The sequence below is a fragment of the Stenella coeruleoalba genome, assembly GCF_951394435.1.
Source record: "Stenella coeruleoalba genome assembly, chromosome: 9".
In the NCBI taxonomy this organism is placed as follows: domain Eukaryota; kingdom Metazoa; phylum Chordata; class Mammalia; order Artiodactyla; family Delphinidae; genus Stenella; species Stenella coeruleoalba.
The window spans coordinates 32,068,043-32,084,859 of NC_137155.1; the positions used below are offsets into that span (position 1 = coordinate 32,068,043).

The following is a 16,817-nucleotide window of genomic DNA, read 5'->3' on the forward strand; positions in this document are numbered from 1 at the left end:
CCAATGTTTTTTTTAGTATATTCACAAAATTGTGCAACCATGACCACTATGTAATTTCAGTACATTTTTATCACCCTTCAAAGGAACATGCCATACCCATTGGCAGTCACTTCCCATTTGCCCACAAACTCCCCAGTCCTAGGCAAACATTAACATCTATTTTTCATCTTTAAGGATTTCCTTATTCCAGACATTTCATATAAATGGAGTCTTAGAATATCTGGCCTTTTGTGTCTGTCTTCTCTCACTCGGCATGCTTTTAAGGTTCACCCACGGTATAGCATGTGTCGGCACTTCATTCCTTTTTGTGGTTGAATATTATTCAATTGTATGGACATATCACATTTATTTATTCATTCATAAGTTAGACATTTGAGTGGTTTCTACTTTGGAGCTATTATGAACAATGCTAAATAATGAATAGATGTTATGAACGTTTGGGTATGAGTTTTGCATGGATACATATTCTCAAATCTTTGGGGGTTATACATGGGCAAGGAATTGCTGGGTCATAGAGTAACACTATGCTTAACTTTTTGAGGAACTGTCAAACTGTTGTTTTACAATGTACCATTTTACATTCTCAGCTGCAAAATGTACAAGGGCTCCAATTTCTCCACCTCCTCACCAAGACTTGTTACTGTTTGCCTTTTTTATGATAGCCATCCTAACTGGTATGGAGTGTGGTTCCATTAACTTTTTTTTAAGTAGCAGTTTCTAAGTCTGCAATATTATAGATCAATTATGTACATATATTAATATATATATAAATAATTGATCATTATGATTGAAATCTCTGAAAATTTGGCAAATGGTCCTTAAACCATTTGTGTGCTCAGTCACTTCTATTAAATTCCCAGAGCTCCATCTGATGTATTTCAACAACACTCCTGTGGAGTAAGTTGGTAGGAAAATCATCATCTCCAAGAGCTACAAGCTGAGAAAGGCTGTCAGCCAAAAATAAATCATCCTATTCACAGTTCAGTGCTTTATTACCAGGTCACTCTGCCCATGGATAAGGAATGGGAAAAATAAGTGACACAGAAAAGACTCACTGAATTGTACACTCCATTAGAATATCTAAATTTAAGGCAGAACCTGCACCTACAATATGTCTTTTTATGACTTGTCCCATTCGTTTTTAAAGCCAGGAAAGTGACAATAAAAAGACTGTATCATGTAAAGTGACACGTTTTATTTTTCATATTTGTTCCCCAAAGAGATAGCATTGCAAAGAAATAGCATCTCTCTGAAAGCCAAAGTACTTCCATCATTTAAGAACTCTCCATGGCACTGGCAGAAAAGCAAATATTTCAGTTCTCAAAAATCAAGACACATTTAACTTTTAACACAGTCTTGTTATAAACTGCGTGTGTACCTGTGTATAGTACAGACCTGTTTTATATTAGATACCTTAGCCATAAGAAATCTCTGCGTGTTTGTCAATCAGAATAAGACTGTAATGTTTGAGTTCTTTTTGATGAAACAATGGACTGAAGCAAAAGAGAATAAAACATCACCCCCCCAAAACCCCAAGCTGATTGAACCAAGCACCCACATTCTAATCCTTCAAATACCTAACACATGAGGTATCTCTCTGATACCTACTCTCAGAAAGAAGAAAGGAACTAAAAGATCTCTGCAGTGGAAGCACGGAGTCTTAACCACTGGACCACCAGGGAAGTCCCTGAAAGATCTTTTAAACTGTTCAGTTGCAACCCTTAAATATGCATTCTACCAAGAAGATATTACTAAATATTTAAATTTTTTTCCAAATCAATCTTTTGTCATGTTTATATATTGTTTGAATATCTACATAGAGTACCTGCTATATGTAAGGCACTGGGCAAGGCTAACCTTCTCTTGTTGGTCTAGCTAATATCAGCAACGAGAATGGCCTTGCTTTCCAGAATGATCTGACCAGATAATTGCATCACTCAATCCCTCACTTACTTCACATCTTTCTTCAAAGGCTACTTAATAGTTGAGGAACGCTCTACTTAAAACTGAAAACGTCCCTCCCATACCTCTAGCTCCAAGCATTCTCCTTCTCTATTTTAGTTTTCTTCAAAATACTTATTACCTCCTCATCTCATTTAATTTAGTTGTTTGTTTTATTTACTATTTATTTTCCCCATTGGAATGTAAGCTCTATGAGGGCAGGGATTTTTGCCTGTTTTCTTTTTTCCCCCATTACTTTACCTCCAGGGTCTGAATAGCCCTTGGTACCTAGTGCTCAATGAATATTTCTTGAATAAACAAATGAATAAATATGGCCACTATTTATTGGGTCTTCGTAGTCTCTGACTTCTCAGATGCCTTTGATTTTTTTTTTAAGCTCATATTTATTAGCCCTTTCTTAACTTTGATTTTCATTTTGGATAAACTCCTCATACTTTGCTTCTCTTTTATGCCCGTTATTTATTTGAGTCTGTTCCAGAGCCACTTCTCATTTCCATGTCCTCCTTATTGATGAGTCCCAGCGCTAAACCCTTTCCTACCCTCCACTGACTACAGGCCATTTCTACAACTGAGTATGTCCCCAGTAGAAATCATCAGCTCCTCCCAAACCTGCTGTGGACTTGCAAGCTCCATGTTGGTTAATAACATCACTGGTACCCAGTATCCTAAGCTAGTGATGTCCATATCCTCGGTTTCTGTGATGATCTTATGAGTGCTAATCTCTAACGTCCTAGAGCCCAGTTTCTCCACATCCACATTGTCACTACTCGAGCCTAGGCCCCAAGGCAACTCCAACCTTCTCCATACCTGTGTTGGGAGAGGTCCAGGAAACCTCAGGGAACAACCACGCCTAAAGCCACATTTGGGGAAAGAGGCTTAGGTCTTTCTGGGGTAAGTAACAATGGCTTGTGCAGCATCTGTGGGGTGGAAGCTGCCTCGCTACATGATTGATCCATGATCAGACAAAAACGAAACATAGGGCTTCCCTGGTGGCGCAGTGGTTGAGGGTCCGCCTGCCGATACAGGGGACATGGGTTCGTGGCCCGGTCCGGGAAGATCCCACATGCCGCGAAGCGGCTGGGCCCGTGAGCCATGGCCGCTGAGCCCACGCGTCCAGAGCCTGTGCTTCACAATGGGAGAGGCCACAGCAGTGAGAGGCCCGCGTACCGCAAAAAAAAAAAAAAAAAGCGAAGCATAACCACGTGTGTGAGCTGGACATGGGGAGGTGGGAGCAATTATTTCTGAGGCAGCTGGTGAAAAGAAGAAAAGCAGCCCCTGACTTGGGGAACCAGCCTGACTCTGCCAGCTGGGTCTCCGTGTGGTTAGCAGCTGACCTGGCCTTCATGGTTAGGCCCTGGCGTTCTCAGAATCTCCCAGAACTCTAGATCCGATAGGTCGCTCTTCGTGATAAAGTGACACCAAACAAACAAAATAAAGCAAACTTCATAATCTTATCTAAGCCCAGATGAAAATAAGGTTACTGCATAAACCACAAAATACCAAAAGTCCCCTCTCCCAGCTGATAGGAGTGACTGCTGTTCTGAAACAATGACAGCCTTAGCCTAATTCTAGTCTTCCCTTAATCTAGTTATGATTAAGATATACAATCATAAAATTACCCCCAGTTCCTGAGAGCATCCAACCCAGAGCAAAGCCCTGCTTCCTTGAGCTCTCCCCCAAATCACTTAACACCAGCTCAAGTCCATAAGAAATCCTTTCTCACACTGCTTTACTGACATGCCTCCCAGGTCCCCATGGTGAGCTTCTCCCTTGCTGCAAACTACAAGAGACCCAGCTGGTCCAACTCGAGGTTTGTACCTGGCAGTCGTTGGCTGCAGGGTTTGGACCCTGGTATGGGAACTCTGCTCTATATTTGTTTGAACCAATTAAGCCATTTGGGGAGGCAATTTTAGATGCCGTGTAGGCAAAGATAAGCACTAACTCAAATGCTTGAGGATATCTGAATCACACAGTCTTGAGAATCCTATTACCAGAGTGAATGCAAGATTGAAGAAAAGATATTACTTTCCACTTCAGATGCCATGGATTATTGAAAAACCCTTAACTTATGCCTTTAGAGAATATGTTCTAAAGTGGAAAAGAGGATGCGATAGCTGGCTACCTTTGACGCTGGCCTGATATTCTGGCTTTCTTCATTAATTTAAAAAATGTTTCCAGAATACTCAAATGCTCTGAGCATTTTTCTAGGCATTGTAGACATAGTAGTAAACAAAATATACAAACTGTCTCCTTGCTCTCTTGGATTTATATTATAATTGGGCATGAAACACAATAAAAATAAATGTATGCATCTGAAAAAAGGAAAGTGTCAGAAAGTAAATATGTAATAAGTAGTTTGTTAAATTAGGGAAACTTAGAGTGTGTCTTGACAGTTCCTCTAGATTGGATGATATCAGTAAAGGCCTATCTCAGGAGGTGATACTTAAACAGAGTTCTGAATATTGAGAAAGAGCCAGCCATGCATAGATCAGAGAGAGATGATTCTAGGCAGAGTGGCCATCTAAAGCAAAGGCTCTAAGAACCGTGAGGATTGTCTTAGTCAGCTCGGGCTGCTGTAACAAAATACCACAGACGGGGCAGCTTCCACAACAAATATTTCTCACAGTCCTGGAGGCTGGGAAGTCCAAGATCAAGGTACCAGCAGATCTGGTGTATTTTCCCTGATTATTAACTCGTTAACATTGCCAACATTGGAAACCTAAGAAATACAATCATAGCACACAAGAAAGACCCCTTTTCCTGGGAGAATGAATATGAAGTTATGTTTCAAGTCAGTGGAAGTAAGTGCTAGTAATAAAGCTGATTTTCATCACAGCTTAAGATACGAATACTTCATTGGTATAGATTTAATTTTTTCAATTAAAATGTCTTGAATTGCAGACCAGGAAAACTCTACCTCCTCAGTCTTAAATCTTGTACTTTCCCCAGGAGATGGACATTGATGGTGGTGCTGCCACTTAGGAGGCTAGCACTCTCATAGCGCTTTGTGAATGTCTCAGTCTTGCTGACGATAATGAGCAAACAGAAAAATGGAATTTCAAGGCAATCAACAGCCCTGCGTTTGTTCTACTTAATTCCCCAAGTCCACTTTACCAGAATATAGTACCGTCAGACTCTTCCGTGCAAAGGGTTTGGATACTGCCATGTAGTCGGTAAGCATACAAGAGTGCCACCAACTATCTGTGGAAAAACTTACGTGATGCATTGCTGATCCGTCAGAAGGGAACTGCAGTTGTGCTTCGATAGTAATAGTGTACCAAATGTGAAGTTTATTTCTCTTTACCAGATACCCCTGTGTCTGGAGGTGGGCTAGCCACAGACACCGTCTGGTTTCTATAAGATCTCCCTCATGAGGTTAAGCTCAGTTAAGTCCAGTTATTCTAAAGAAACAGCAAAACGAGTTCCTTAATGGAGAACAAAAAGCCCATCAATACCAACGTAAACATTATTTTGTCTAAGTGTACAGCTTCCTAGAGGTTCTAGTGGTAATATATGGATGGACACTTAGGCCTGATAATATAGAGGTTGTGGGAAGATTTTCTGAGAAGACAGGTCTTTTTTTTTTTTTTTTTTTGAAGACAGGTCTTAAAACCACGGACACCCTGAGAAGATACCTACAGTTGTGCAGGAAGAGGTAAGAAATAAACTCCCCAGAAACAAACAATGGCAATGGCTATGTCTCTGTGGCAGCATCTCCTAGGGATTCACTAGGAAAATTGCAGCCATTTAGCAATTTCTGAATGGAAAAATTACTTGAGCAGAGAAAATTGTGGCTATAATCAGAGGAGTATCTTAGGACAAGAGTTCCTTCACCTAGCTGGATATCAGATTCCCTGAGGACCTTTAAAATTAATTAATTAACTTAATAAATACACTGTGGCAGGTTGAATTATGGCCCCCCAAAGATGTCGACATCCTAATCCCCCAACACCTAACTATGTTACCTTAGGGACTTTGTCGATATGATTAAGTTAAGGACCTTGCGATGAGGAGATTGCCCTGGATTATCGGATGGATCCGATGTAACCAACACGGGTCCGGACAAGAACAAGGCGGGAAGGATGGAGTCAGAGAAGAGGATGGAACTGAAGCAGAGGGTTGAGTGACATTGGGTCACGAGCTGAGAACGTGGACAGCTTCGAGAAGCTGGAGAAGGCAAGGAAATGGATTCTCCCCTGGAGCCTCCAGAAGGAGCACAGTCTTGCCTACTCATTTAGACTCCTGATCTCTAGGATCGTAAGAGGATAAGTTTGTGTTGCTTTATCTCACTAAATGTGTGGTAATTTGTTCCAGAAACACTAGGAAACTAATAGATATGCTTTATTAGATTCCATTTTACAAATCATAAAGGTGATCAGTGTTTACTGCCACAATGAGGCAAGACAAAGATATAGAGAAAAAAAACTCCCTCACCTTCTCCGTTCAGGACCTCCCCTAACCTCATCTCCTGGGCCACCTGAGTTTTTCTACCCACACCCAGTGCTGGTAGTTCTACCTCTTCAGTCAGTTGCTTTTTAGTTTAAGCATGAAGGCCTTTGAATTAACTAAACCGTCCCACTAACATATTCTCTCACTAAAAATGGCAGGTTATACAAACGGCCCTCCATCATTCCCCTCTCTCTATCCAGGACCCTTCGCAAAGTGATTTGTAGCAATTCTCTTCAAAATGTGTGTTCTATTTCCCATACTAACTCTGGGCTTGGCCAGGTGACTTGGTTCGGCCAGTGGGACAATAGCAAATATAACTCAAACAGAGGCTGCGGGAATTGTTCTGCTTATGTGAATTAGGCCAAGCCCACCCAGGCTGGAAGAAATTCCCACCCAACTCACAGGCTCATGTAAAATAATAACTGTTCATTGCTTCAAGCCACTAAGTTTCAAGGTGATTTGTTATAATAAGTAACTGCTCCATCAACTGAAGCTTTTGACACCTTCTCAGGTGCCTTTCAGAGGAGTTTGGTTTTCCTCTCTGGTCTGAATTTCTGAAAAGAATGGTCTACAGATATAATCTATATCAAGCTGAGGCATCATATGGTCCAATCTCAATGAGGAGTCACATTCAAAGATACAATGATGAAACAGACAAGCAAGCAAATAAATAGGGAGATATAATTAAAAGCAACTAAAATCTTTTCTGAAGTTTCTTTTATTAATGCACTGCAAAACTTCTTAAAATCCTCCGTCCCTGTTTTTTTTTCTTTCTCAGTATCTCCCACATATGCTAGCTAACCCCCCAATCCAAAATCTCTCTCTCTCTAAGCTCTCCAAAGTTTTTTCCACACCATGTCCATGCCCCCATTTGAGTCCACTTCTTTTCCCCCTTCTTTCTAGAATAACTCCCTGCCTTCTCCAATATAAATTAGCGAGCAAGCAAGCACTCCTTTATTTTACAGCCTACCCATTATCCTGATGTCAACTTCATATCAACTCACATCTTTCCATTGGAAAGATGGAATAATACTTTTAAGAGTGTGTGGGGTTGGGGTGGGCAGGAGCCATGGGGAAGTCTGTGAATAGTCATATAAAAATAATAATATTTCTGGCTATTTCTCACAAGAATCTATGGTGAGTAAAGGCACTGGTAAAATTTAAAGCTAAAGTTGAATAAAGTGGCTGGGAATATTATGGCAAATTAATTTTAAAGCTTTCTGAAAAAATAACAGAACTAAAATTTCAGATGATCTTAACTGAACATGGGAATTGTCGGCGATTGTAGATGAGGGATTAAAGTGATCTACTCTTGGGGGAGAGATGATAAGGTAAGTCTGGATGTTGAGAGACAAACATGTTTACATTGTTTTGTTAAAAATTTAAGGAAAAATGCTAGAAGAACAGAGTAATACATATAATTTCTAAGCCACTAGAGTAGGAAAAATCCAAGATAGTCCAATCAATCCAGTTCAAGACAGGAACTATTTCAATTGAAATAACATTAATCTTATAAATCAATTTGGGATGAATTGATATCTTCATGTTGTTCAGCCTTTCATGCAGGCAAATCTTTTAAAATCTCAAAAAAAAAAAAAAGGTTTGTAGTCTCCTTCTTACAATAGCTGCATGTTTTCTTTCACATTTATTCTAGGTGTACTGTTATTTATTGCCATAAACATGAACATAATGTTAGATTTTTATATTTTTAACATTTTTAGAGTTATTTCAAAGTGATTAATTTTTTATATTTCCCATAACTAGTGAAATTCTTGATGATACTAAGATTTCTCACTGGCTTTCTAAGTAAATAATTTTATTGACTAAAAATAATCATTCCTCATTTAAGAGATATCAAATATAATTACAGTTGTTTCATGGGGTAATTTTTGCTTTGTTTTTAATAAATCATAACATATTTTTCATAAAAATTCCTCTTTTCCTTCTAAAAGTTATGCCTTTTATATCTATATTTTATAGCTTATGAATTGGCCAGAATATTCAGAAAATGTTATCTAATATATGAAATGGGACTTTTATTTATTTATTTATTTTTTTAATGGAGATGTCTATGGTGTTTCACCCTCACACAAGATGTTAGCTCTTGGCTAAAGAAAGAAACCACTTATTCAAAGTAGTTGAATTACCTTTTTTGAGTCAAAATTTAAAAGAATTAAAAAAAACATTAATGACTACTGTGTGCTAAATTTACAACTATTCTTTAAAGCAACTAGAATAGACTGAAACATATATATATATATATATATTGTTTGCAGTACGCGGGCCTCTCACTGCTGTGGCCTCTCCCGTTGTGGAGCACAGGCTCCGGACGCGCAGGCTCAGTGGCCATGGCTCACGGGCCCAGCCGCTCCGCGGCATGTGGGATCTTCCCAGACCGGGGCACGAACCCGTGTCCCCTGCATCGGCAGGCGGACTCTCAACCACTGTGCCACCAGGGAAGCCCTGAAACATATTTTTAATATAACTTGAATGTGTCCAATTAGATTAAAACTCTTTCATAAGTAATACACAGTTTAATGTCTCTACAACATGTAGAAAATTTATAATAAACAGCAGTGTGAAAGTGCAAGAGGAACTTTGTCTTCCTAACTCTTTTTCTCTTCATTTCAGCTTAAGTAATAACTCAAATTCATGCTTTTTAACATTATGGTTATTCAATTATTTTTGAGTTTCTGCCACAAATATTTTTTCCCTGTAGGTTGCAATACATCAAATTTGATAAATGCAGATATTTTAGTGAGTTGACAGATATTTTAGTGAATTGATTTGTACTTCTTAATGTTTGAAATTTATGTAGTCAGTTGACATCCTGGCTAAGGCAATATAAAATACTGAGAAATGAAAGTACAAGCTTGATCTTAGTTAACATATGGTTTTTTGTATCAGCACCATAAAATTCTGCATTTATGAATTTTGTTAATATGCTGTCATTTTACTGGAAGTAAACTGTTGCAATGTAGATTTCTCTCAGTTAAAAAGTTAACAATCTAAAGACCTAGTTTTGTGTTGTTTGCTAGGCCTTTCTGGCTTTCCCTCTTAGAAAGATACTTTTAAAATAAATCTTTTTTCAGCATCTTAGTTTGAAGATTTGCCTGTAGAAATCTCTTGTAGAAAAGGTGTAGATTCTCTCTTCCCTTTAATCCATTTCTTCACAGCCCTTATTGGACACCTACTATGTGCTCTACATGTTTGAGATAATTCGCAAATGAAACAGAGATCCCCATCCCAGAGAAGCTGATGTGCCAGCAGACAATAAACAGGAAATGTACCAGTGAATTCTGTGGTATGTTAGATTCTATATGTGTAATGTTACAGGGGTACTGGGGCAGGCAGGATTGCAGAAGAAAGTGTAAAGAAAAAAAAAAAAAAGGGTCAATAGAGGCCTCACTGGGGTGAGATTTGAGGAAAGACTTGACAAAAACCCAGGAGTGAGCCAAGCAGATATTTAGGAGAAGGAGGGTTCCAGCGAGAGGAAAAGCTAAGAGACCACTGTGGCTGGGACAGAATGAGGGAGGGGAGGAGGGAGAGAAGCCAGAAAGGTAATTGCAGGGTCATTTAGAATTACTGTAAGGACGCTGGCTTTTATGGGGGTCATCGGAAGGCTTTGCGCAGAAACTTGACATCATGTAAGAAATTTTATCAGAGATCATTCTGGTTGTGGTGCTGAGAACAGTCTGCAGGGAGCAAGGGTATGAACAGTGAGATCCATTAGGAAGTTATTTCAGCATCTAGTCCAAGGAGACAGTGGTTCTGACCTGGGGCAGCAAGGCAAGTGAGAAAGGTGGTCAGAGTTTGGGTTTATTTTGAAGGTAGAGCCAATAGGATTTCCTAACCTACTGGATGAGGGTTTTGAGAGAGAAGAGTCAAGGAGGATTATATCAAGAGTTTTGACCTGAGTGGATGGACGGGTAGAGCTGGCACCCACTGGGATGGGGAAGGCGGCAGGTAGAAGAGGCTTGGAGGCGGGTGGAAAGCTGGACTCCCATCTTGGACTTGTTGAGCTCAAAATTTCTATTAGACATTTAAGCAGAGATGTTGAGTAGGGGCTTGGATATATCTGCATCTAAAGCTAGATTTATAAATTTGTAGTCATCAGCATTTAGAAGATAGGTAAAAGCAGGTTTCAAATCTTAATCTTTGCACCATGGATGATTCACAGAAAATCATTCATATGACAGATGTAGAAATTAAGGCACAAAATTAAAATTATAAAAATGTCTAAGCTAAATAGATTCAGAGCTCTTCTCTGGCAGGGACACTGAGGCCACACTTAAAGGACTGTGCTGTGTGTGTGTGTGTGTGTGTGTACGCGTATCGCCTTACATTCTAACTGTAACATGCAAACACTACAGTCATGCTAGAAATTCTTAACAAAACTTTACCCACAATCCCACACTTAAGTCTCAAGTGTCTCCATTTTTCATGTTGTCTTCTAGATCTTGTCCATTTATTTAATAATAAGAAAGAGGCAATAATTGTCACTTTGATGGCTACATATTCTATGGAGTTGGCATACCATAATTTCCTTACCTAACAGCAGTACGCAAACTCGGCTGAAGAATGTTCTCACAATTGTAAAAATAACAAACCAGGCTTGGGGGAGAAGATGGAAAGGAAATGCACCAAGTGTATTATGTCCTCCTTCCTATCGTAGCCTAGATGTAACATCCCCCAGGAAGCCTCCCTGGACGCCCCAGCTGGGTTGGGTGTGATTCTGAGGTTTCTGGCACCTTATCCTCCTGTCACACTGTGTAGTGGTGACCTGCAGGGTTGTCACCCCGACACACTGTCAGGCTGTGTGCTGGCTCACTGCTGCCTGCCTGATGCTCAGTACTTCTCTGCAAGACTAAATACAGGGATGAAAGAATGAATGTTAGGATGCTCTGTTCTGAATGGGTGGTAGAACACTGACATCTCAAAATCTGTGTTCCTATTTCCCAAATTTCCTTTCACATATACATCTTATAATATTTTAAATGGTTCTCAAGTGAACAGGAATGTGCAAAAGACAAGAGTCTGAAGAACATAAAATCTTGAAAAGAGGCTTTTTTTGTTTCTAAAATGCAAAGACTTTCTAGGTAGCACCGGCAATGAGTAGTGTGTGTTGACTCTCTCCAACTTTCTGCTCCACTGGGACCACGCTTTCCGTCCCTCTTGTGTGGGTAGGATAAGGCCTTCTTACCTGTTCATATGAAAGAGATGCAAGAAGGAACAGTCATTTCCAGACTGGAGTATTGCTGTTGGGAGCCCCCGCAGAGCTTGCCTTCCCTCAGACACAGTGACCAGAATGTTCCAGATAGTGGCTTTTCTGTCAGCCAGGTCTCACATGAGAACCACACGAAGCAGAGTCCCTAGACAAATGGAGATGGACATGTCATGTGAGTGAGCAATGAACCGCTGTCTTGTGAAGTCGCTGAGATTTGGGGATTGTCTGGTATTGATACTAGCCTATCCTGATCGTCACTCTGTGGGAAAAACTTTGCTTCATTATGCCTTAAAGAGAGACAGCCATTGAGCTCCAGAAACTTGAAAACGAAGCACAGGAAAATTAACCATCTCTCTGAAGACAGAGTAAAATTTAAATGCTGAAAGATTAGAAGAGGAAGCACATCTGCTTAGCGACCACAGTACCAAGGTGGAAAACCTTCTAGGCATTTCTCCTGTGGCTTTTCTTCGGCTTACACTCAGAGCTACTTAGAACCACAGTTATACCTAATAGGTTAGTAATTGGATGCAGTTCTTGATAGTGATCCTGGGGCCTTTTGAACATTTCCTATGTAAATCCAGGGGTTGCTGTATTGACAAAAAAAGACAGAACGGGGCCCATGAGATTACTTCAGGATTTTTTCAGTCCTAAATGTCGGCAGCTGGATTGATATTCATCACTTTCTGAAGTACAGGCAGTAAAAATAAGATGCATACATGCCAGTTTTGACGTGTATTTTAGTACCTTTGATCAACCCCAGTGGAGGAGAAACCAGCAGGCTCTTAATACCGAAATCCCTTGCCTTACCCAGGGCCCTATGAGGACGTCATTAATTGGTAACTTTTGGAAAATCCATGCGGGAAAGCAGCTGCAGAATTATTGAGAAAGTACAGAGCTTAGAGTCAAAAGACCTGAATCTGAGCATCGACTCTGTCGCTCAGAGTTATGATACCATGTGAGCTGACTTTTAAAGCTTGGTCACACGTCATAACCTGTATTTCAACTGCCTCATCAGTAAAATGCCAGATTATGAGGATTACTGTGAAAAGTGCATGAGATGAGGTTTGTGAGAACTCAGGCTATCCAGGCTCCTAGGGATTAACTTCTTCACTAAGGTTTGTTCTATTGACCATGTTCCTGACTAAGAACAGCAGAAGCTGGAGATGCATCCAGAGAGACCTTGCTGCTGCATTCATTTTTTTTTATCCCAGAGGGTGCCTATTAATCAAGTACTATTTTTGGTGTGGGCTCAGGAATTTCTCCTACAAATAAATGGAAAATGTCCATGATAGAAGTGGCTTACCCATTGGTATTCACGGCCAAGCCTCAGACCAGGTGCTACGTGGATTTCTGCCATTCTGTGCAATTTGGACAAGCTCTCATCAGCACCTTTGTCTCTAAGAGTGAGTCACACTCGGTCTTATGCGGGGCAACTGCAATTAATGAAGAGCCCTGTGCACATCAGAAGCAATTCCACAGCCTAAATGCTCAGAAGAACGACACTAATATTTTAGCTAACAACTCTGGCTCTACCTGCTAACAGTGGGCTTGGGAACTCATCGTCTCAAGTTCTGACATTCACTGAGCTGGACCAACTAATGGTGGAGGCTTACGTTTGAAACAGAAATCATTTTGAGGAATGGACTTGGAATTATCATCTTGGTACGGGCTCTCATTAAACAGTCCTAGAGCATAGGTGATGGAGCATGAGTCTTCAGTACATATTTCAAATCTTCATAGTTTAGTATTTATAGACACTCCAAGAAGAAGGATGTCAGAAAAGGGATTTATAGTTTACTTTGCCCTCCTTCAGCCCTCTTTCTCCCACAGCTTTATTGAATTGGATGGCAGAAGAAAAAAAAAAAATCTCTCCAAGAAACTTTTGTTTGGGCTTCTTTCAAATGTGCTTCACCTAAAAATTTCTATTCAAAAATACTCAAGAAGGGGATTCACTTCAAGTTTCCTTCATGTGTGGCTCAAGATAAGAAGACTGTAACTTGGAATTCTCGGAGTCCTTTGACACAGAAGTCTAATACTGAGATGGGAGTTTGTCTTTATAACAATGTATGATGCAATGTTCTCTCTCTCTTTCACCTTGAGATTCCCAATCAAGCAGTAAGCATTTCTCTCCCACGTTTATTGAAAACTTACTACTTGCCAGGCACTTTGCATATGCCATTTCCCAAAGAGTTCTGTGAAGGAGGTAGTTTTCCTCACTTTGCTGATAAGAAAAATGTAGCTTGGGGAGATTAAGTAATACTTAAGGTCACCCCGTTGGTAAATAGCATAGTCAAGGTTCAAACTCTGGGCATCTCACTCCTGAGTTGGAGCTACTGTCTCTCAGTGGCAGTGATAAGAGGTAGGTTCTGAAGCCCTGAAAAATGGATCTGAGTCATTTTTCCGGAATAAGTGGAGAGGAAAAAGGAAGTTCTAAGAAGATAGAGGGATTAAAAAAACTTGAGAATGGTTTGGGGTCTACCTGTATAGATCAGAGGATACTAGTTTGGATACTAGAATTCCCCTTTCTGGAAATTCTGCTTTTCAGAAACTTGGAGCTGCCCACCAATGGAGAACAGTTAAATGGTTCATAAGGCAGAATACTTTAAAGGCCCTTGAAAAGCCAGAGGGTCAAGATATGAGCTTTGCGTGTCACTCGCTAATTAGTCTCTTCCATCTTCTACAAAATGGGGGAAATAATATTACCTACTTCCTAGGGATATTGTGAGAATTAATGCAATAACTCATGCAAAATGCTTAGAAGGGTGCCCAGCGCATGGTGAGCACTCAGTAGATGTTAGCTTTTATTACCTACATGATGTGAAAAGGTGTCCATGATATACTGACATATGAGTAGAAGATCAGGGTGTACACTCTGATTCCATTTTTGTAAATATGGACATATGCAGAGGAAATATCTGGAAGCATATACATCATAATGTTAAGAGTATTAATCTCTGTGATTGTGAGATTATTTTCTTGTCAACATAGGTGATTTTTATAATCACAAAAATGTGGTTTCCATTTTGACAAAAACGATAAAAGTAAATTAAAAACCCTGGGGGAAAACACCCCACAACTCTAGCTTCTTTGGGTTTCTGAATTCCAAGGCAAGTTAGTGAAGAAGATGACGAGATCTAAGTCTCAGTTCTGTTATCTTAGCCGTCATTTAACCAGGGTCTCAATATCTTGTAGGATTATTATAAAAAAGCAAGCAAGCGAACATCTAAAAGCGCCTAAGCCCTCATAGGAATTATTATTACTCATGGTCTCTTTCACAGGCTTTAGAAGGAACATTTTGTTTCTAGGGCTTAGAATTGTGACAACCAGAGTTTTGCAAATAACAATGACAGCAATGACAAAATATTATCCAAACCTCAATGGCTCTTCCTTATTTTAAACAAACTGTGTGCACAAGAATCTCAGTGTTTTTAAACTCCTCTTCAAAAGGGAAAATATTATCTCTAACTATTAAGATAATGAGAGGACGTTTAGTGCCCACACCCATGGTATCTGCATGAAGAAACAAACTATGGATTGATTCTCTAATCTCCAACCACAGGGCCCAGAATTTCCTCTGTATAATCTGTACAATACATATTATTAAGCACACTGTTCACCATTAAAACCATACTAGATGCATTTGGAATTAATACAAGACAGAGGTGAACGAGAAAACTAAACCTCTCTTCTCTTGACCTTCCCTTCCTCCCTCTCTGCCCCACCCCCATAATTTGTCTCTGTCTTTGTCTCTCTCAGTAAGAGCTTATCCTAAATAACATAGTCTGACTTTATCCTAAAGTCTGTATTGATTAAAAAATATTAATGTCCCAAGGCATCTCAAATCAAAACAAATCTTACTTTGTAACCAAATATAAATATCACAATGGAAAAATTGTGTGTGAGGGTGCACAAAAGGCAGAAGTTAGAATTATTCGCCCTTTAATAGTTTTTCCTCAAAATGTTTGAAGCCTTAACCTTCTCAATCTGAAGTCACGCCTTTTATTTTGTTCAGCTTGTAGATGCAAAAAGAAATGTAATTTAAATAGATATTTTACTTAAAATTAAACCATAGCAATAGATTTATCTATTTCAAATCTGTTACACTAAAAGCTGACTGCCCTCTGGTGGGCTGTTTCTAAAATATTTAGCACCTCTTTAACTTTGCTTTATAAAATATTGTAAGCGCCATGAGATTATTTTACGATTCAATTCCTGTAAATAAGAAAATTATTTGGGAAAAGGAGAAAACTTTAAAAAGTTAAATACTATTTATAAAATGTAAAAGCAAATTATGATGAATTTAGCTATTTTCTAATTTTTAAAACCTGTTTTTCCTTTAAGTGTAAATTTTTTTAGTTTCAAGCTTCAATTAAAGGATGGAAGCAAAGCAAAAAATTTTGGGAACTTTATTTTCATTTTTTATATATCTCCATTCTGATAACTGTGCTGTTTTTCCGTTGTTAAGCAACAAAAAATATAAAGTGTTTACCACACTTAGGTTCTGTTCTCTGGCCCTGTTTAAGTGTTAATTTTATTGTTTGCAAAAAAGAAACAGAAATGAGATCATTATATTCTTGAGCCCCCCCCTCCAAAAAAACCCCACATGATATTGCTTTGGGAAAAAAAAAAAAGCTAAAAAAATACCACGTCAAAGTACAAGAGCTAAGATGGGTATAAGTAGGAAGCACGTTTAGGGACTATTGATAAAACGCTTTGGAATCTTAACAAACTCCAGTGCACTGTGAATCTTGTGATACAACAGGATCTCATTCTCCTCTGTTTGCAATTCCTCCTAATACAGAGGTTCTAGTGAGCTGCAATCTCAGCCATGCCAACGAACTGAATTTTAAATTTTCATCCAGCGATTTGGACTGTGTATGTCAACCTCTGAGGCATCACCAAGCCCATTCGTCAGACCATGGTCACTAACTGAGAATTTCAACTCATGTTTTAAATTATTTCCTCGGCATACGTCCCATACTTATGCAAACAAATCTTGTGAAAAATATTTGAATTCACATTAACAAAGTTATTTCAAATAGATAAAGAGTGGGTATATAGAGATAAAGAGTGGGTATATAGAAGTCAAGGATCAGCAAACTACTTAAAAACGAAACAAAAGAAGAAAACAACCTCTTAGCCTCTCTGTAAGGAAAATGAATAGTACTGAGTAATTTAT

General features: G+C 39.2%; 1 long non-coding RNA gene across 1 annotated transcript in view; it reads right to left on the reverse strand.

Annotated features, from left to right (window-relative positions):
- The window catches only part of LOC307191517, a 170,664-nt gene that overhangs the window by 111,205 nt on the left and 42,642 nt on the right, over nucleotides 1-16,817 (reverse strand). Inside the window, exon 3 of the long non-coding RNA XR_013829792.1 lies at nucleotides 11,615-11,783. This is a non-coding gene — a long non-coding RNA (uncharacterized lncRNA). The remainder of the gene's footprint in view (nucleotides 1-11,614; nucleotides 11,784-16,817) is intronic.